The 22,854-nt window shown below is 39.0% G+C and overlaps 1 long non-coding RNA gene and 1 other non-coding gene across 2 annotated transcripts; one reads left to right on the top strand and one right to left on the bottom strand.

Moving 5' to 3' along the window:
• Positions 1–4,272: 4,272 nt before the first annotated feature.
• Positions 4,273–6,696, top strand: LOC113886845. The gene is made up of 3 exons (XR_003509566.1): positions 4,273–4,444; positions 6,465–6,552; positions 6,655–6,696. It is a non-coding gene; the product is annotated as an uncharacterized LOC113886845 (long non-coding RNA).
• An 8,500-nt stretch (positions 6,697–15,196) lies between these two features.
• TRNAS-GGA lies at positions 15,197–15,278 on the bottom strand. The gene has a single exon. It is a non-coding gene; the product is annotated as a tRNA-Ser (tRNA).
• Between the last annotated feature and the right edge of the window lie 7,576 nt (positions 15,279–22,854).

Below are 22,854 nucleotides of genomic sequence, written 5' to 3' on the forward strand. Positions count from 1 at the left end.
TCTGAAAGTGGAGAGTGGGCTGGATGCAACCTCCTTGAACTCCCTTGGCAGTCTGATCTGCTCAAATCTGCACAGCATACTTTGTGGCCACTCTGCCCAATACTTCCTCTGGTCTTTAGCCCCAGAAGTTGCCTCACCTCATGGAGGTGAGAAAGGAGGAATCTATTCACTGAGGTACACCCAGACGTTGGCGAAGAGAACCAGAAAAGCGTCTGCTGAACTTCCTGGATGTGTAGATTAATATTTTCTGTCCATTTTGGGAAATGTTCAGTTATATTAACTGAGTATACTTTCTTCCCTTTTCTTTCTCTCTTTTCCTTCTGGGATTCCCATTATGCATATTGTGACATACTTTCTGGTGTCCCACAAGTCTCTGAGGCTTTTTTCACTTTTATCATTCTTTTTTCTTTCTGTTCCTCAGACTGTATAATCTTGATTGATCTATTTTCAAGTTTACTAATTCTTTGTTTTGTCAGGTCAAATCTGCTTCTGAGCCCTTCTACTAAACTTTCATTAAGTGATTATAATTTTCAGATGCAAAATTTCCACTGCCTTATTTTTATAATGTCTATCTCTTCATTAATATTCTCTAATGAGAAATTATCACCATACCTTCCTTTAATTATTTAAATGTAGTTTCCTTTACTTCCTGGAACATATGTATAAAAGTTATTTGAAAGTCTTTGTCTGCTAAGATGCCCCCTCAGACAGTTTCTGCTTTCTACTTTTCTACTTTCTACTTTTCTACTGTCCTGAATATGGGTCATACTTTTCTGTTTCTTTGTATATATAATAATCTTTTGTTGAAAACTGGGCATTTTAGATAATATTATAGCAACAGTAAACTAACTTCCCTCTGGGGCTTGTTGTTGTTTGTTTAATGGCTTAGCTGGACTAATTCTGGGAATTCTATTTCCCCTGTAGTGGGTAGTGTCAAAAGTTTCTGCAGAGGTTTGTTTTGGGGTTTTTTTCCCCTTTTTTATTTTTAAGTCTAGCTTCCTTGAGTTTGCTGTTGAGTCAGCATAGCTTTGTGGTTAAGCCATCAAATAGTCAGAAGCTGTGCCTAAATCCCTAGATCCAGTGAGGTCTTCATCCTTTTCCATTGGATCTGTGGCTTGCAGACTGCTTTCACAGTTCAGGGGGAAACCAATCAGTCAGGGACTTGTATTTTGGAAGTGCTTTCTCTAGTCATCCCTGAGAAAATGCAGCCTTGAGCAAAGAAGTCTTTGCTCAGATTTCTTTGGGCCCAGCTGGTCAGTGTGATTTTAGCAGGACCCCCAGACCATCTCTTTCCCTGATATACTTTCTGTGTCTGGTCTCCCTCTGTTCATGTTACCAATCTGTTATCCTGCTCTGATGGCTAGCCACTGTGAGGGGTTACAGTGTTAAACAACACCCTGGGGGTACGAATTCCTCCACTCGAATCCATAAGTCTATTGTCTCTGGCTGGGCCAGATCTGAGTCTGCAATTTGCCTCACAAGTCCTCCCAGGGAGAACCTCGGTGCTATGGCATACAAGGAGTTGGGGGACACTGTTCTTCACTAACTAATCCACCCGGATCCGCCCTGTAGAGCAGGTGCTGTGAGTTGAGGAAACAGGCACCACCAACTGGTTGCTGTCACCCGCCCAGCATAGATTTCTGCAGCACAGAGATGGAGAAATGGGATATTCACCCGGTTCCACCAGCTTTCCAGTGCGGACATTCCAGACCATGAAACTGGGGAATATACAAGTTGTTTACTAGACTGATTCTGAGTCAGCCCAGTCTGTCCAGTGGGCCTGGAGTAGTTTTTCTACAGATGGAGCCAGGGGAGGGATGGGTGCTCTTCAACTGTCATGGGTTGCTACTGTTCTTGCACATTTCCATCAAATTTGTTGAGTAAATCTCTCAATTTTGTGTAAGCCTGTTGGTCCATCTCCAGAGATTTTAAATGGTTTTCTTTAATAATTTTGACCAGTTTAATAGATGCTTCTCTGGAGGAGAGGATTCCGTGAACCCCTCACACCAGAAAGGGGTATGTATGAACTTTTTGAGATCAAGGCCATAGCTGCAGATGATTGACAACCAGAACCAAGGCTGGGCAAGTAGGTGGCTGAGAAAATAAAACCACCATCATTATGACACATGCAAAATATTTATGCTATAGACACTCTTGAACTGAGTTTAGTCTCATTTTATCTTCATAGGATGCCACAAGTGGTTATGTTTATACAGCCAACAACGGACACATAACCCACCAAACTTGCATAGCACCTGCAAGCGTGATGCTTCCTTGGGATTCAGTCTCCCACCCTTGCTAGAGCCAGCAAGTGTACATTCTGACACGGTACAAGTCAGCACTGGGACGAGGAAAAAGCCCTTAGACTTTCCCCTAGTCTAATGGAACAGACAAGATACACATAAACAAATGTTTTTAAAAAAGCAAGCTTTGCATGAAAGAGGTGAAGGAGGTGACTCAGTAAGGCAAAAAATGAGGCCAAATCCTGGTTTGGGCTTTTACCAACTTTGTGGCCTTGAGCAAGACACTGAACCCTCCAATTTCCTCATCTGTTCTCGTCTTTTAAAGACACTGATACTTGTTTCACAAGGTTCCTAAGATAATTGAATAACCTATCCCCTGCTTGATTTCTAAACCTATCTCAGAGCTAACAGTCCTTTCTGCTTGATACATTCAAACCACACTAATTTCTTTGTGTTCCTTAAAAATACCAAGTCTATGTCAGTTTTGGGGTCTCTGCACAGTATATTCTCTCAGTCTGAAGTGGATTTTTACCAAGTGTTCAGGAGGTCAGCTCTCCTCTCATCATTTAGATCACAGCTTAAACATCACCTGTGCAGACTGGCCTACCCTGACAATGAAATCTAAAAACAAAACCAAAAAGTCCCTGCCTGCTTCCCACTCTAGTGACTCTATCCCATTATTTTGTTTCCTTCACAATGCTTACAAATACCTGGACGTAGCAGCAATATATTAATACTTAGAGGGCTTTCCTGGTGGCTCAGATGGTAAAGAATCTTCCTGCAATGCAGGAGACCCAGGTTTGATCCCTGGGTCAAGAAGATCCCCTGGAGAAGGGAATGGCAACCCACTCGGGTATTCTTGCCTGGAGAATTCCATGGACAGAGAAGCCTGACAGGTTACAGTCCATGGGGTCTGCAAAGGGTCAGACACAGCTGAGGGACCAACACTTTCACTTTCATTAATACTTAGGGGCATAGTGCCAAATTGCCTGGGTTTGGATTCTGGTTCTACCACTTTTTAGCTGTGTGACTTTGGGCAAGTTATTTAATCACTTGGAGCTTCAGTTTCTTCATCTGTAAAATAGGAAGAATAATAGAATCTATCTTACAGGTGTTGTTGTGAGGACTAGATGAGTTAATACAGGTAAAATGTTCAGCCAGTACCTAGCATTTGGTAAGACTGTCTCTCAGTGTTAACTACTTTGGTAGCCAGCCCCCAAAGTGGCTCTCCAATGATCCTCACCTCCTGGTATTCAGAGAAGGGTTGGTCTATGTGATAAGGCTGAAGTAATGGTATGTCACTTCTGAGATTAGGTTATAAAAGATCTCATCTTTCATCTTGGACATTGTCACTCACTTCTGCTCTCTCTCTCAGATCACTCAGAGAGAAGAAAACAATCTGCCAAGTCAAATAGCCCCATGGAGAAGTCCACATGGTATGACAAACCGTGGTGGCCTCTGGTCAGCAGCTGAAGAGGAACTGAGGCCTTACTACAAACACACGAACAGAGTCTCAATCCTCAAAACAGAGGATCATTGGAGAGCCACTTTGGGGGCTGGCTACCAAAGTAGTTAACACTGAGAGACAGTCTTACCAAATGCTAGGTACTGGCTGAACATTTTACCTGTATTAACTCATCTAGTCCTCACAACAACACCTGTAAGATAGATTCTATTAATCTTCCTATTTTACAGATGAAGAAACTGAAGCTCCAAGTGATTAAATAACTTGCCCAAAGTCACACAGCTAAAAAGTGGTAGAACCAGAATCCAAACCCAGGCAATTTGGCACTATGCCCCTAAGTATTAATGAAAGTGAAAGTGTTGGTTGCTCAGCTGTGTCTGACTCTTTGCAGACCCCATGGACTGTAACCTGTCAGGCTTCTCTGTCCATGGAATTCTCCAGGCAAGAATACCGGAGTGGGTCTCAGTCCCTGGTTGACAACTTGATTGCAATCTCATAAAAGATTCTGAACAAGAACTATCCTTTTAAGTCTTTCCTGGATTCCTGACTCTCAGAAACCATATGAAATAATGCTTGTTGTTTTAAGTCATTAAGTTTTAGAATAAATTGTTAACTACTGTAGATACTACAGTATCTTGCTGGTCTACCTGATTGTTATCAGTCCTCTCTTCTCTACTCTATCCCCAGACCTTGTCATGAATTGCTGAGTTTAGAATGAACACAAGCGTTTCTTGTGGTGAGTGTACTTCAACATTTCACCGGAGGGCTTGAATAGCCCTTGTTTTATTGTTACTATACTGTTTCTGGTGTCATGGAAAGAGCACTGGGCTACAAATGGAGAGTATTTTTTACTAGATATGTAAGTGATCTTGGATATGTTATTTCACACCCCTGAACATTCTCATCTCTCACATGGGGAAAATAATACCTGCCATACATACCTGTAAGGGTAGTTACAAAGATGAAATGAAATAATTGATGGGAAATCCAATAAAAGAATAAGCAGTGTCAGGACAATATCAAATCCCCTCTAACAGTTGCTGTTGTTGTTGTTCATAGCTGGGGGAAAACATCTTCTGAATTTTAAAAACAATGGTTATTAATTTATACAATGATATATGGAATTAAAAACTCTTAGGTAGTTATATTATACCACTGTGTTTCATTCAGCCTCCAATATGGCAGTTCCTTAAGTAGCAATCTTTCTGTCAAAGCAAAGATTTCCCCCTAATGAACCAAGACATCATTCTCTTTCAAGGATTGGAATTTTCCCCCATTATTTAATTAATAATATTAATTCCCTTCACTCTTAGTTTGATTATGCAGTTCCTTCTTTCCAGCAAACAGCTCAGTATTGAAATAGTTCCATTACCTACTGAGCAATTTCTTCTTTGAGCAAACAACTGATCAAATAATAGCAGCCCAAATAATAACTGCCCCAATAAACGTCTTCAACATTTGAGAAAAGGGATATAATATAGAACAAGAATCAAATGCAGTGCTCTGTGACAACCTGGAGGGGTGGGATGGGGTGGGAGGTGGGAGGAAGGTACAAGAGGAAGGGGACATATGTATACCTATGGTTGATTCATTTTGATATATGGCAGAAACCAACACAATAATGTAAAGCAATTATCCTCTAATTAAAAATAAATAAATTTAAATAAAAAATAGAACAATTTAATCTTATATTTACATTAGAGATACTAGTATGAATTCATAATGCAGTTTTTCTTAACAAATATTTCATTCATAGTTCTGATCATAGAAAAAGCCTAGAAAATATGAACACATTAAACAACTAAACACCACAGCATTCAAACTGTGGTCACTAAACACTTTTTAATTTTATTTATTTCAGTGTGTGTAGTAGTATATCATTACAATTTTAATCTAATGACTAATGTTGTTGAGCATCATTATTAGCCATTGGTGGATACCCTTCTGTGAAATGTCTAAGTATTAAGTGCCTCTTTTATCAGGTTATTTTTATTATTGGCTTGTAAGAGCTCTTTAAATGTCTGGATGTGAGCCATTTGTCAGTCATATATTTTGCACATATATTTTCCAGTATAGTGGTTTGTTTTTTCTTGTCTTTCTTAATGATGTCTTTTGATGTCTTGACATTTTTTAATTTTACAAAATATAGATAGCATTTTTTTCTTTTATTGTTAGTGCTTTATGTATTGGAGTCAAGAAATTGTTGCTTACCTTCCAGTTCACAAAGATGATCTGTTATAGTTTCTTCTTAGAGTTTTAATTTTTTAATTAAGTTTAATTTTTTAATTTTACTTTTTATATTTAAGTTTATGATTCATTTGGAATTATTTTTGTATATGGTGTAAGAGGTGAATCAAAGCTTGTTTTAATAGTTGTTTCAGCATCTTTGTCAAAAATCATTTGCTGATTTGTGAGTTAGTCTATTTCTTGACTCCATTTTGTTCCACTGATCTATTCTTATGTATCTACTACACTGTCTTAATTATTGCAGCATTATTTTAGACATTAAAATCAGATAGTGTAAGTTCTTCTACTTTAATCTTCTTTCAAGATTATTTTGGCAATCCTAGCCAAGATGCATTTCTATATAAATTTTAGAAATACCCTATCAATATCTACCAAAAAAAAGTCAGCTGAAATTTCAATCAGAATTCCATTGAAAGTAGAGATCAATTTGTAGAGAATTAAAATCTTAAAAATATGGAGTTTTCCAAGTGAACATATAGTGAACATGCTATATCCTTCAATTTTTTTAGGTCTTCAATGTTTTGAATATTCAATGTGGGAAAACTACACATTTTCCATTAAATGTATGCCTATTCATCTTACATTTTTGATGCTTTTGTAAGTATTTTATTACTTTTCATATTCCAGTTATTTGTTGCAAGAATATGATCAATTTTAATGTATTTCCCATATATCTTGTAACTTTTCTATTTTTTGCAGGTTTCTTGGGGCTTCCCTGGTGACTCAGATGGTAAAGAATCTGCCTGCAATGCAGGAGACCCGGGTTTGATCCCTGGGTCCAGAAGATCCCCTGGAGAAGGGAATGGCAACCCACTCGGGTATTCTTGCCTGGAGAATTCCATGGACACAGGAGCTTGGCAGGCTACAGTTCATGGGGTCGATATGAGTCGAAAATGACTGAGCAACTAACACTAGCGTTGGTATGGAAATGATCATGTCGACTATGAAAAAAAACAGTTTAACTTTCCTTCTTCTCAATCTTTGTGCTTTTTATTTCTGTATTGCACTTATTACAGCCTCTAATATCATGCTGAATAGAAATGGTAAGAGCATATGTTTTTACCATTTTCCTAATTTTAATGGGAAAGCATTTAATATTTTATTGTTAACAATTATGTTAACTGTTGGTTTTTCTAGATACCTTTTATCAGGCTGAAGAGAATTCTTAGTCTGCTGAGATTTTCCTTTTAATTCGGAATTGATGTCAATTTTTTCTGCCTTTGTTTGTGATTATCACATGGTTTTTTTAATCATTATTCTGTTAAGATTACAAATTAACTTTATAGATTTTTGAATATTAAATAAAACTTTGATTCCTGGGGTAATCATTAATTGTTTATGATGTATTATCTGTTTTATATATTGCTGAATTCAAGTTGTTAATATTTATTAAAGATTTTTGTGTCTATGTTCATGAAGGATATTGGTTTGTAATTTGCTTTTCTTGTAATGTTCTTGTCAAATCAAGGCTGGGTACATAATTTGTGGGACCTAGTACAAAATGAAAATGCAGGAAATTCTGTAAAAGATACAAAAATACAAATGTTTTCCCTTTAGTTTTTTATTATATATAAAATAGAATAGCAGTAACAATGACACATGAATAACAACACAAACTTCTGAATTGCAAAAAATGGTGTCAATTTTATATAATACAATAAATAATATTTTGTTAATGTGATAACTTTATTGGTCATAAGGTTTTTCTGGCTCACCCTGCAAAATCATTGACTGGATACTCAAAATTTACACTTTCAGCAATCTCATTTTCAATTGTCATAATGAAAGCAACATATATTTATAGGCCATGATAATATTGGAATACATTTCTGATAAATAATTTTGAAATATAAATTATGTTACACCTAGAGCTGATGATTCTCACAGAACAATTTTTCTATAAAGATCTAACTCTTCATACAAATCATTTTTCTGTAAGTGTGAATTTGATTTTCAGTGTAAATTTATACAACAGTGTGTTGAGAACTCTGAAAATGTCCCCTAAAAATGTCATGCCCTAATCCCGGGAACCTGTATATATATGAAGAGATACTACTCGTGTGATTGTTATATTAGATGGTACAGTTGACCTTTATTCAGGTGAGCCTAGTCAGATCACATAAGTACGCGTAAGTACACAGAGTTTTCTCCAGCTAATAAGAGAAAAGAAGTCAAAGAGACTTGACATGTATGAGGGATTCAAAATGAGAGTGCCTGCTGCCAGCTCTGAGGTAGTAAGAGGACATGTAAGAAGTTAATTTTTTTTCCAGGTAGAAATGAGTCATGGAGAAGGCAATGGCACCCCACTCCAGTACTCTTGCCTGGAAAATCCCATGGACGGAGGAGCCTGGTGGGCTGCAGTCCATGGGGTCGCTAAGAGTCGGACAGGACTGAGCAACTTCACTCTCACTTTTCACTTTCCTGCATTGGAGAAGGAAATGGCAACCCACTCCAGTGTTCTTGCCTGGAGAATCCCAGGGACAGGGGAGCCTGGTGGGCTGCCGTCTATGGGGTCACACAGAGTCGGACACGACTGAAGTGACTTAGCAGCAGCAGCAGCAGAAATAAGTCAGCAAGTCCTGCCCACAGTGGTAGAGGGAAGGCAGAGCGATAGGGAAGAGGTTGTTGATAAAATAATTAAGTTCCAACTCCTGGAGGAGAGAATCTACATAAATTATGTGTAATTCCTTTGTAAGGTTTATTTTTCTCTATTCCTCCATTAATTTATTTATTCAGTTATTTATTCATACCATTAAGGACACATAAATATTTATCTTACATTTGGTGTTATAATTCAGTACTGTATTATTTTTACTTTGTTGTTCACATGTTTCCATCTTTGACCATTGGAGAGGAATTTGATCCGAGGCCAGTGAAGAGGCTTGATCACTCAGAGCTTTTGTGTAATAAAGTTTTATTTTTTTTTTTATATTTATAGTTTTATTTTTTTAAACTGGAGTCAAAAAGCCTGGGGATGTTTTCTTTTTTTTTTTTTAACCCTTCTCCCTCCTCCCTCCCCATACCATCCCTCTGGGTCGTCCCAGTGCACCAGTCCCAAGCATCCAGCATCGTGCATTGAACCTGGACTGGCATCTCGTTTCATACATGACATTTCACATGTTTCAATGCCATTCTCCCAAATCTTGCCACCCTCTCCCTCTCCCACAGAGTCCATAAGCCTGTTCTATACATCAGTGTCTCTTTTGCTGTCTCGTATACAGGGTTATCGTTACCATCTTTCTAAATTCCATATATATGCGTTAGTATACTGTATTGGTGTTTGTCCTTCTGGCTTACTTCACTCTGTATAATAGACTCCAGTTTCATCCACCTCATTAGAACTGATTCAAATGTATTCTTTTTAATGGCTGAGTAATACTCCATTGTGTATATGTACCACTGCTTTCTTATCCATTCATCTGCTGATGGACATCTAGGTTGCTTCCATGTCCTGGCTATTATAAACAGTGCTGCGATGAACATTGGGGTACACGTGTCTCTTTCCCTTCTGGTTTCCTCAGTGTGTATGCCCAGCAGTGGGATTGCTGGATCATAAGGCAGTTCTATTTCCAGTTTTTTAAGGAATCTCCACACTGTTCTCCATAGTGGCTGTACTAGTTTGCATTCCCACCAACAGTGTAAGAGGGTTCCCTTTTCTCCACACCCTCTCCAGCATTTATTATTTGTAGACTTTTGGATCGCAGCCATTCTGACTGGTGTGAAATGGTATCTCATAGTGGTTTTGATTTGCATTTCTCTGATAATGAGTGATGTTGAGCATCTTTTCATGTGTTTGTTAGCCATCTGTATGTCTTCTTTGGAGAAATGTCTATTTAGATCTTTGGCCCATTTTTTGATTGGGTCATATATTTTTCTGGAGTTGAGCTGGAGGAGTTGCTCGTATATTTTTGAGATTAGTTGTTTGTCGGTTGCTTCATTTGCTATTATTTTCTCCCATTCTGAAGGCTGTCTTTTCACCTTGCTAATAGTTTCCTTTGATGTGCAGAAGCTTTTAAGTTTAATTAGGTCCCATTTGTTTATTTTTGCTTTTATTTCCAATATTCTGGGAGGTGGGTAAAGTTTTATTAAAGTATAAAAGAGAGAAAGCTTCAGACACAGACATTAGAAGGGGGCAGAAAGAGTACCCCCTTGCTAGTTTATAGCAAGAAGTTACATACCTATTAGCAAGCTGCTAATTAGAGAAAGGAAATGTCTCAAAAGTCAGGGAGTTGCACCAGGCTCCTCACCCACAACATGCATTTTGAGATAGCATTGGCACAAGGTGAGTTATCCCGGGCCGTAAAACAATTGACATGAACCTTGAAGAAAGGCGATTTCCAAGCAAATACATAGTTTCACTAACACAGCTTAAGAGAAATGGGTAAAACATACTGGTTTGTTGAGCCATTATCGGTTCTGACCCTTAAGCAGAACTGATTTGAAGAAAGGCAGATTCTAAGGTAAATCCGTAGTTCATTAACATAGCTTAAGAAAAACATTTCCACAAGAAAAACTCATTGGTTGGCTCAAGGTTTGAAAAAGTTAAGTTCAGGTGGAACCAGGTGTGATCCTGGCAACACAGAATTTTAAAAGAAACCTCCTTTCAATTTTGTATAGAGAAGGGCAAGAAACCATCTGACGCTTGCAGTTTGTTTTCTCCTGCCTCTTAAGAGAGAGGAAAAAAACGTCTGACACTTGCAGTCTATTCCCTCGCTTGGGGATCCTAGCCTTCCTGCCTGTTACTCTCAAGATCAGCAGTGATGTTAACTCATGTGGTTTGTAAAATATTATGTAATGAAATAAGTCACCATTTGGAAGATCTACACAGCTCAGTGAAATACCATTTTTCACATGATCGATGCATGATGTTGTAAAATCATACTTGGGTAAAGATTGATTTAAAGCATAAGGCTGGGAAACTTCCCTGGTGGTCCAGGGGTTAAGAATATACTTTGCAATGCAGGAGACACAGGTTTGATCCCTGGTCAGGGAACTAAGATCCCACATGCCCTGGGGCGACTGAGCCAGTGAGCCACAACTAGAGAGCTCACCTGCCACAACGAAGAGTCCACATGCTGCAACAGAGATCCGGGGCAGCCAAAGTAATTTTTTAAAAAAATAATAAAGTACAAGGCTAATCAGTGGATTTTAATATAACAATGTGTGAAAAACTCATTAATATGGATTCAGATTCCCCACTGCATTTGTCTTAAAGAAACTACCAGTGTCAAATTTTGGTTTAGTTAAAGAAGAATATCCACAATGATCTGAAACAATTATTCACCTACTCTTCCACTTTTCAGTTAGATACTTACATTAGGCCAGATTTTCTTCATATACTTTAAAAGAACATATCACAAAAAACATATCACAACATATTGAATGCAGAAGGAGACACAGGAATTCAACTGTCTTCTAATGAACTCTCTTATATTAAAAAGATTTGCAAATTAGTCAAACCTTCTTACTTCTTATTTTGTTTTGGAAAATAAATATTTTTCATGAACATGTTACTTAATGTAAACATACATTTGACTTCTTGTTGTTATATGTAAAAGAGTAAATAAATCAAAACTTTTAAAATGTCACAGTTATAACTCCTAGTATGTGCTAAGTTGCTTCTGTCATATCTGACTGTTTGCAACCTTGTGGACTGTAGCCTGCCAGGCTCCGCCTGTCCATGGGATTCTCCAGCAAGAATACTGGAGTGGGTTGTGATGTCTTTCTCCAGGGGATCTTCCTGACCCAGGGATTGAACCTGTGTCTCTGATGTATCCTGATCGGCAGTTGGGTTCTTTACCATTAGCACCACCTGGGACACCCAATTTTTTGTATGGTTGGTATTAAATATAACCTACAGAAATCAAAGACTCTTTGAGATTCTAAGTATTTTTTAAAACTTCGAATCGGATCTGCTGTTGTGGATTGCTGAAAAAAAGTGGTGGAGGGAACAAATGATGACCCTTGTCTTACTGTTAAGTAGACTAAACTCCTACAAGGGAAACTGACACAATGAAAAACTATACCATGAAAAATATGATTCAGAGGCAGAGCAAGTAACATATGCTGCTGCTGCTAAGTCACTTCAGTCGTGTCCGACTCTGTGTGACCCCATAGACAGCAGCCCACTAGGCTCCTCTGTCCCTGGGATTCTCCAGGCAAGAACAATGGAGTGGGTTGCCATTTCCTTCTCCAATGCATGAAAGTGAAAAGTGAAAGGGAAGTCACTTAGTCATGCCCGACTCTTAGCAACCCTATGGACTGCAGCCTACCAGGCTCCTCTGTCCACGGGATTTTCCAGGCAAGAGTACTGGAGTGGGGTGCCATTGCCTTCTCCGAACATATGCAGTAGACACTAACTAAGAAAAGAAGAGTAGGGGTATAAGTGGTAAGGGACTTGTTGCCAAGAGAGACTTAAGCATAGGTAGGATTTTGTACAACAGAAGAGTGGGGAATATTCTTTCTAAGCTTAATGACTATCATGAGCAAAATCCTAGAGGCCCAGATAAACTTAATATGCTCTAGGAACTTTAAGGAGACCATCCTAACTGGAGTAAATAGTTTGCATTGGTTAATAGCAGGAAATTGGTTTGAATAAATAGGCTAGAGGCAAATTTGGAGAGCTTAAAATGTCAGGATGAGGATTTTAGGTTTTATGGACAATGGAAAGCTATTAAAGTTTCCTGACTCGGGATGATGATGTGATGAAGGCAATATTTCATAAAAATTAGCCTAGAAGTAGTGCAAAGGAGAGATTGGAGTAGAAAGACTAGAAATTAGTTAGGATAGTATTATAGTCAATCCATTCATCAAGTGCTGAGGACCTAGTCATGGTAATGTAAAGTCAAGAATGGATGCAAGAGATACTGTAAAGACAAAATGAGCAGGACTTGATTGATTAGAAAGAGAAGATTAATGGTGAGACTGGATGAGTGAGAGACTAGTGCTGTCATTGATGGAATAAGAACACTGGAGTGGGTTGCCATTTCCTTCTCCAGTGCAGGAAAGTGAAAACTGAAAGTGAAGTCGCTCAGTCATGTCCGACTCTTAGCAATCCCATGGTCTGCAGTCCACCAGGCTCCTCCGTCCATGGGATTTTCCAGGCAAGAGTACTGGAGTGGGGTGCCTTTGCCTTCTCCGATATAAGAACATAAGGAGACCCATTTTAAGTAGTTGGTGATAATTAGGTCATTACTTGAAGGTGTGGGATTATCCAAATAGAAATATATATGAATAGGGAGTCACTAAATAGGAAATGGGATGAGAAATATAAAATTGAGAGGCTACATTTAAAGAGATAAGTATTGTGTTTGAGGAAATGAATGGGTTTGCAGAGGAATGAATTCTATAAATCAGGAGCCCAGGAACTAAGACTTAATGATAGGCGGAGCCAGTGAAGGAGGATGAAGAAACAATTGAAGACGAATAGGAGAACAGAATAATACCAGCCTACAGAAACCAAGAGGGGACAGATTTTCAAGAGGATGGAAATCAGCCACATCAAATTCTACAGAAAATAGAAGATTTCATATATAAGTTGAGTTCAGTGAAAACAAGAGTCTTTGTATTGTATTTTTCATTCAACAATGTTGCCTAAATGCCTAGAATTGTACTCAGGGAGGCAGGGATCATTGGAGACCTTCTCAGAAGCTTCCTATCATGGATTTGTTGACAAATGTTTTCCTTGTATTAACTGAAGTTGTAGAAAGAGAGACGATACAGAGCTAAAGTCAACTTTTTAGTGATAAAACTAGGAACGCATCCTGTGTCTTGAAGTATGAAAATTTATCTTTCTGTATACAATATAAGGAATTTTTTAATGTCTAAAAGCTTAAACAGATATATACAAACTCATATATAATTTTTTACACACAAACATATATATATATATATGATGGTTTTTTAAAACATGTTGTATTTACTGAAAGAGTATGAGCAGAAACTGAAAAGCCAAGTGGAAAAAAAAATAACATGAAGAGATAAAATTTATCTTCAAATGATTTCTTCAATTACAAAACCAGCCAGAAATATAGCAGAAAATGTGTGACATTCATAGTAACTCCATTTTAATTTCAATGCTATTATTCAGTTAATGTAAATTAATATGAAATATGATACAAACAGTTAAATGTAGCCCCAATATATTGCTTTTAGTGCATATTTGAAGGCAGAGAAATAGACTAAATCAGTGAGAAATTGAATTCTAAAGCAGAGATTATAGTTTTCCTCATAGTTCATATGTCAGAATTCTCTCTCTCTTCCTCTTACCTTTGCTTTAGTTTTATTGCTCTTTTTTAGTTTAATAACAAAAATTATAAAAATATTCATTTTAATGATAAAATGGTAATTTAGCAGGAAGCAGAACAATGGTGTCTTGCAGTGGATCTTTAAATTCAATTTTTCACTAAATTAATTTCATGAGGTGTGTTGTTCTATCTAAAGCTAGACAGTATAGGTATTCATGTAGATTCATAAACCGTATCCCATGAACTCCAAATAAAAGATATAAACCTATTTTTGTCTACAGAGACAGAGAAAGGAAAGAGAAAAGTACTTTATTAATTCTAACAAAATCAGATTCCTATTTGAAACTGAGAAAGGAGAAAATATGTATAATGCAGGTCTGTGTATATATATTTCAAAAGGAATACATTAAATGAAGTAGCTATTTCTTTTTTAGAATGACAGATATCTTTGCTGTCAAAAAGAAAAATAATAGGGTCTTCTCTGGTGGTCCAGTGGTTAAGGGTCTGCCTCCCAATGCAGGGGATGAGGGTCTGATCCCTGGTCAGGAAACTAAGATCTCGCATCCCACAGGGAAAGTAAGAGAGCCCACGCACTCTGGAGCCCCTGTGCTACCACTGGAGAGAATTCTGCGTGCTGCAATGAAAGATCCTGCATGTCACAGCTAAGAGCTGACACAGCCCAGAGTAAATAAATTTATAAAGAAGAAGAAATGATACAGGAAGAGTTTGGATTAGATGACCTGTCAAGTCGGCGTTGTCCGTTTCTGCGCTACCGGCCTTCCTGTTGGCCATTGTCTGAAGGGTTTTGTCGCGTCTTCCGCTCCTCCTGGACTCAGGTTGTAACCACAATTGCCCGACTCCTTAGCTCTGTCGTGTCCTCCTCGTCTATCCCCCTTGGGGTCCCAGTCGTATTCCGTTCATAAAATTCTTTAAATGGTCTGCGGAGACGCCTGCAAAAAAAGAAATAAAGTACGTGTGTCAAAACGTTAACTTGCCGTAGTCGGCAGGATTCGAACCTGCGCGGGGAGACCCCAGTGGATTTCCAGTCCACCGCCTTAACCGCTCGGCCACGACTACTGCTGGTGATTGGTTATGGCAGTGAGACCTATGTAGAGCTGGCACACAAGTGTCTAGTAACAGGTCAAAAGTTTTCTCAAGTGGATGCCATTTTCCTGTAAGGAGGCTTAAGAAGGGGAGCAAAGAAGCAAATCATCCACATATTACAACAAAAGAAGGAAGCTCCCGGGGACTTTATATCAACCAGATCAGCCTTCAGGATTTGCAAGAAATAAAGACTTCGTAAAAGCCTGCGGGCCGAGAAGAGCTACTCCACGTTCAAAGTAATGCTCACAATTCTCCAAGCCAGGCTTCAGCAATACGTGAACCGTGAACTTCCAGATAATTCCGACATTTGTATTATCTTGGTATTGGTATCTGTTCTTTAGTTTGAGGTTTTCTGGTTTCTTGGTATCAGTGACTTTTTTAAATTAAATTCTTACATTGTAAATATTTTATTATGAGATTCTGGATCTTATTTACATCTTTTCTTCTGGTAGGTCTACTCTGGCATCATGCTGGTGGGGGAAGTGGTCACCACTTCATTACTACTGTGTGGAAATAGAAGTGTAGGTTCTCCACTAAGCCTCCAGTGATACTCTGGGGAAGTAGAGGGGAACCCTGTTACTGCTTGTTGACTTAGAAATTGAAGCTGCCTTCTAGGGCTTTGCTGATACTGACAGAGGGAGGGGCACGTGATTTCTGCTCACCCTGTGGCCTCCACTAACATTGACTGGGGATAAAAGATCCATACGGCCTTCTTCTACCCACTAGGTTCCCACTTAGTCTTTGCTCATGGGAATGAGGGTAAGGCCCTAGAAGTTGAAGCTCCCTTCTAGGGCTTTGCTGATACCACCCTGGCTGATAGAGAGGGAGGGGCACCTGACTTTTGCTCACCATGTGGCCTCCACTAACAGTGGCTGAGAGAAGATCCATTTGGCCTTCTCCTACCCACTAGGTTCCCTACTTAGTCTTTGCTCATTGGAATGAGAGTAAGGCCCATGTTTTTCCTATATTGTTTGGCTGGAATAAAGTGTTTATTATCTAAAATTTTTCTGAATTGCTGTTTGCCCCTTTCTTGGTCTTTTGACTAGAGAGAGCAGGCTTTCTTGAAACTAGTTTTGTCTGTGCTCTTTGGTTTCTCTGGGTGGCTGGCTTCCTCAATACCTAGTCCAAGATAAATGAAGAACACCCAGGAAATTCATCACTTTGGTATTCCTTGGATCCCAAAGTCCTTAGCCAGTCTGCCTTTTTTTTCTCCACCTTTCAGAGTGCTTGTGTTAGTTTTATATAAAATAGGTTTTTAGCTGTACTTATTGGGAAAACTAGGAGAAGTGCATCTCTTTATCTTGTGCTAGAACCAGAAGCTCAGATATACTTTTTATTATTCTAATTTACCGTTTAAAGATGTTTTTTTAGAATTCGATGTGTCAGCCGACAGACCCACCCCACTCATCATGTTCATAACCATCAGTGAAATTATATATTTTAACCATGGTACCTCTCAGCCTTCTTTCATCCCTTGGATCATTTAGTTGACTTTCAGTAGATAATCTTCAAGTCCATGGTGACTTCTTTGAATATCCTGATGGTATTTCCCATATTTCTCAACTCTGATACCTGTTCTTACTTCCAACTCTGAACTTAGTCATTTTAGCAACTGCCCAGATTTTTGTCTTTAGTGAACAGTTAAGATGAATCCTCACTTCATTGAAAACCATGCTCAAATGTCACCTCTTCAGAGTGGCTTTTCATGACCATTCTCTGTACAGTTACTCTGCTTTCTTTTCTTCATATCACTTATCACTATTTGACCTTTTATAATCATGTGTTTGTTCATTGTCCCCATCCCTCTAATATAAAGACTCTTAGGACAAGGCCTGTGTTTTATTCACTGTTGTATTCCCAATGCTCAGAAAAGTCCCTGGCACATAGCAGTCTCTAAGTAAATATTTTACTGATTGAATGAATAAATATGTCACAAGGGATTTGGTGAAAGAGGAAGAAGAGAATGGAGAGTTCAGGGCACCTGATCGAAAAAATTCTAACTTATATAGGACAGTAGCCTCCAGATTAGACATACATGGACCAAACTTAGATAAAAATGTGTGAGGGGCAGAAAATTTCTTTTTCTCTTTTGGGTTCTTTTCTCTCTCTCATGTAAACCACATTTCTTGTTCTATGAAAATACTTTAGCATAGGAGCAAAACCTTTTTAAATATGGCAGTTATAACCCTCTGATGGCAAGGTTGAAGACTCCTGACCAGAAATTTCCACATTTTGCTTAGAAGACGGAAGCAAGTGACAGTTCGGCCAGCTGCAGTGCATCAGAACTCATGTGGTCCGTGGAAGAACTGTATTCATTCCAAATGCAGGTCTTTCAGTGAAGCGCAAGACCTTGAGTTGAATCCAGTTTTTACAGGTGAGTAGTTAAAATGCATAGAAGAAAGCAGTGAGGTCATCCATCCGGAGCAGTCAGGACCTCATCGTATTTCTACTCACCCTATGACTTTTGTTGCAGCAGCCTATGGAGCCCCACATCGGCTGGGATCTCTTTGCTTGTCACAGCAAAGGAAGGGATACAGCGTCTTCTCTAAGATATCACTCCACCTTGGAAGAAGATTACAAAGCAGTGTGATATTTTTTATTTCATCTCTTAGTTTGATGTCTCTCTAAGCCGCTCAGGTGTCAGGTGCCATGGATGGAAAAAAACCTGTTTTACACCCTCCCAGAATGTTTATAAAAATATGTCCATTCCTAATCTATATTCAGAATAGTAGTATATATTATACTATAATAAAATATTCAGTTCAGTTCAGTCGTTCAGTTGTGTCCAACTCTTTGTGACCCCATGAATTGCAGCACGCCAGGCCTCCCTGTCCATCACCAACTCCCGGAATTCACTCAAACTCACGTCCATCGAGTCGGTGATGCCATCCTGCCATCTCAGCCTCTGTCGTCCCCTTCTCCTCCTGCCCCCAATCCCTCCCAGCATCAGAGTCTTTTCCAATGAGTCAACACTTCTCATGAGGTGGCCAAAGTAATGGAGTTTCAGCTTTAGCATCATTCCTTCCAAAGAACACCCAGGGCTGATCTCCTTCAGAATGGACTGGTTGGATCTCCTTGCAGGCCAAGGAACTCTCAAGAGTCTTCTCCAACACCACAGTTCAAAAGCATCAATTCTTCGGCGCTCAGCTTTCTTCACAGTCCAACTCCCACATCCATACATGACCACTGGAAAAACCATAGCCTTGACTAGACAGACCTTTGTTGGCAAAGTAATGTCTCTGCTTTTCAATATGCTATCTAGGTTGGTCATAACTTTCCTTCCAGGGAGTAAGCCTCTTTTAATTTCATGGCTGCAATCACCATCTGCAGTGATTTTGGAGCCCCAAAAAATAAAGTCTGACACTGTTTCCACTGTTTCCCCATCTATTTCCCATGAAGTGATGGGACCAGATGCCATGATCTTAGTTTTTTGAATGTTGAGCTTTAAGGAAACTTTTTCCCTCTCCTCTTTCACTTTCATCATGAGGCTTTTTAGTTCCTCTTCACTTTCTGCCATAAGGGTGCTGTCATCTGCATATCTGAGGTTATTGATATTTCTCCCGGCAATCTTGATTTCAGCTTGTGCTTCTTCCAGCCCAATATTTCTCATAAAATAAAATATTAGGGCTATGCTAAAACAAAAAAAGTGGAAAATTAACATCTTAATGTCCTTTCAAATATAGTAGCCTTCTAGGGAAACACAATTCAGGTTTGAGAATGTTAGTCATATACAACACTTGTCCTGGATAATTGATATCACCTGAGCTATAAAACTTCAGAGCCACCCAGCCCTTCCCAGAAATATTTCCTCCAGAAATTATACTTTTCCTTGAACAGGCAAAGCTTTTACTCAAATGAGCTGTCTCCAGCAAGCTTTCCATCAAATTCTTTGCCATTGGTGCAGTTGCCTTAATTTTACTTAAGCGCTTGCTGGCTGATTTGAGTCCAGAAAGACAAAGTGTATCTTATGGGACAGAATTCAAGCTTGGGAGGAAAAAGAAAAGCAGCTGCCTTCTTTTTGACCTCCCTGCCATTTTCTCACTACTAGTGGTGATGAGGAGATGAGAGCCAAGATGGCCCTCGTTTCTATCTTGATAAACCTGCTTTGGTGACTTGCTTACTTGCAGCATGTGAATGACCTCCATAAAAATAAGTTCATTGAAAGAACAATCTCCTGGCAATTCAAAATTTGGTCTAATGATTTACTCCCGCAAAATTACATTTCACATAGTTGGACCGAATTTTGCCTTTATTTTGTCTACTGACTCAAATTGGGGAGCTAACATAATGGGGGGTAATGTTTTGCTTTGTTTTTATTCTAATAAAATATCACCCTTTAATTGTAGGTAGTGGATAGTGGAATGAATAATGAAGAAATTTGTTTTCCTTTTACAACTGTGCTTATGAGAAAAAAATCTCTCACATACGAAAAATAATTTTAACTGTGCAGATTTTTTGGCTGAATTTCAGTCAACATGAGTAAGATAATAGCCTTATGCATCCATCCACCCATCTGTTCAGTTCATTTGTTCAATATTTATTGAACACCTACTCTACCAGGCATTGATGATACAGCCACGAAAAAGATAGAGAAGTGAATCTTTTACTCCGTGGGCCCTTGATGGTGGCCTACTCCTTGAAACCCTCTTTCCTCTGAAGTGCATCCCCACTGTATTTATTTTGTTTCCCAAAAAGTTGGTGAGCTCCTCCAAGGCGGAAATTCTATCTTGTGTTTTCTATGATGCTAGACATTCGACAAATACTTGATGGACTAGATTCAACAAAAGTTTTTGAAGATGTAGGTGATGAACATTTCAGAGCTAGTCATAGGATGTTAGATTTAGAAGGGGCCGTAAAGATAATCTATCCATAGATCTCCAGAGGGTAGTTGTATAGATACCTTTAGGGTTGCTTCCAGGGAATGGGGACGGCCCAGCAGAGGGATGGTGGTACTGTTATGACCTTCAATGTACATCAAGCATAAGATTTGCACTTTCAACCCTTTTACATGGAAAACATTTCTGTAAGATTTTATATGAACAAAGATATGGCTGCTTAAAAAAAATTCAAGACTACTAATTGGTCCAACACCTCTTACAGATCTTTTAGATAGGCCTGGACTGGAATGGGTGAATTTAACTCAGATGATCATTATATCTACTACTGTGGGCAGGAACCCCTTAGAAGAAATGGAGTAGCCATCATAGTCAACAAAAGAGTCTGAAATGCAGTTCTTGGATACAATCTCAAAAACAACAGAATGATCTCTCTTCATTTCCAAGGCAAACCATTCAATATCACGGTAATCCACGGCTATGCCCCGACCAGTAACACTGAAGAAGCTGAAGGTGAACAGTTCATGAAGACGTACGAGACCTTTTAGAACTAACACCCAAAAGATGTCATTTTCATTGTAGGGGACTGGAATGCAAAAGTAGGAAGTGAAGAAATATCTGGAGTAAGAGGCAAATTTGGCCTTGGATTATGGAATGAAGCAGGGCAAAGGCTAATAGAGTTTTGCCAAGAGAACACAGTGGTCATAGCAAACACCCTCTTGCAACAACACAAGAGAAGACTCTACACATGGACATCACCAGATGGTCAACACCGAAATCAGATTGATTATATTCTTTGCAGCCAAAGATGGAGAAGCTCTATACAGTCAGCAAAAACAAGACTGAGACCTGACTGTGGCTCAGATCATGAACTCCTTATTGCCAAATTCCTACTTAAATTGAAGAAAGTGGGGAAAACCAGTAGACCATTCAGGTATGACCTAAATCAAATCCTTTACAATTATACAGTGAAAGTGAGAAATAGATGTAAGGGACTAGATCTGATAGACGGAGTGCCTGAAGAATGATGGACGGAGGTTCATGACATTGTACAGGAGACAAGGATCAAGACCATCCCTGAGAAAAAGAAATGCAAAAAAGCAAAATGGTTGTTTGAGGAGGCCTTACAAATAGCTGGGAAAAGAAGAGAAGCCAAAAGCAAAGGAGAAAAGGAAAGATACACCCATTTGAATGCAGAGTTCCAAAGAATAGCAAGGAGAGATAAGAAAGCCTTCCTCAGTGATCAGTGCAAAGAAATAGAGGAAAACAATAGAATAGGAAAGACTAGAGATCTCTTCAAGAAAATTAGAAATACCAAGGGATCATTTCATGCAAAGATGGGCTCAATAAAGGACAGAAACAGTATGGACATAGCAGAAGCAGAAGATATTAAGAAGAGGTGGCAAGAATACACAGAAGGACTATACAAAAAGATCTTCAAGACCCAGATAATCACGATAGTGTGATCACTGACCTAGAGCCAGACATCCTGGAATGTGAAGTCAAGTGGGCCTTAGAAAGCATCACTACAAACAAAGCTAGTGGAGGTGATGGAATTCCAGTTGAGCTATTTCAAATCCTGAAAGATGATGCTGTGAAAGGGCTGCACTCAATATGCCAACAAATATGGAAAACTCAGCAGTGGCCATTTCATTCCAATCCCTAAGAAAGGCAATGGCAAAGAATGCTCAAACTACCACACAATTGCACTCATCTCACACACTAGTAAAGTTATGCTCAAAATTCTCCAAGCCAGGCTTCAGCAATACATGAACCGTGAATATCCAGATGGTCAATCTGGTTACAAAAAAGGCAGAGGAACCAGAGATCAAATTGCCAACATCTACTGGATCATCCAAAAAGCAAGGGTTTTCCAGAAATATATCTATTTCTGCCTTATTGGCTATGCCAAAGCCTTTGACTGTGTGGATCACAATAAACTGTGGGAATTTCTGAAAGAGATGGGAATACCAGACCACCTGACCTGCCTCTTGAGAAACCTGTATGTAGGTCAGGAAGCAACAGTTAGAACATGACATGGAACAACAGATTGGTTCCAAATAGGAAAAGGAGTACGTCAAGGCTGTATATTATCACCCTGCGTATTTAACTTATATGCAAAGCGCATCATGAGAAATGCTGGGCTGGATGAAGCACAAGCTGGAATCAAGATTGCTGGGAGAAATACCAATAACCTCAGATATGCAGATGACTCCACCCTTATGGCAGAAAGTGAAGAAAAACTAAAGAGCCTCTTGATGAAAGTGAAAGAGGAGAGTGAAAAAGTTGGCTTAAAGCTCAACATTCAGAAAACTAAGATCATGGCATCTGGTCTTAGTTTTGGCATCACTTCATGGGAAATAGATGGGGAAACAGTGGAAACAGTGTCAGACTATTTTGGGGGGCTCCAAAATCACTGCAGATAGTGATTGAAGCCATGAAATTAAAAGACACTTACTCCTTGGAAGGAAAGTTACGACCAACCTAGACAGTGTATTGAAAAGCAGAGACATTACTTTGTCAACAAAGGTCCATCTAGTCAAGGCTTTGGTTTTTCTAGTAGTCATGTATGGATGTGAGAGTTGGAGTATAAAGAAAGCTGAGCTCGGAAGAATTGATGCTTTTCAACTGTGGTGTTTGAGAAGACTCTTGAGCATCCCTGGCCTGTAAGGAGATGCAACCAGTCCATCGTAAAGGAGATCATTCCTGGGTGT

This window comes from Bos indicus x Bos taurus, chromosome X (genome assembly GCF_003369695.1).
Source record: "Bos indicus x Bos taurus breed Angus x Brahman F1 hybrid chromosome X, Bos_hybrid_MaternalHap_v2.0, whole genome shotgun sequence".
Taxonomy (NCBI): Eukaryota; Metazoa; Chordata; class Mammalia; order Artiodactyla; family Bovidae; genus Bos; species Bos indicus x Bos taurus.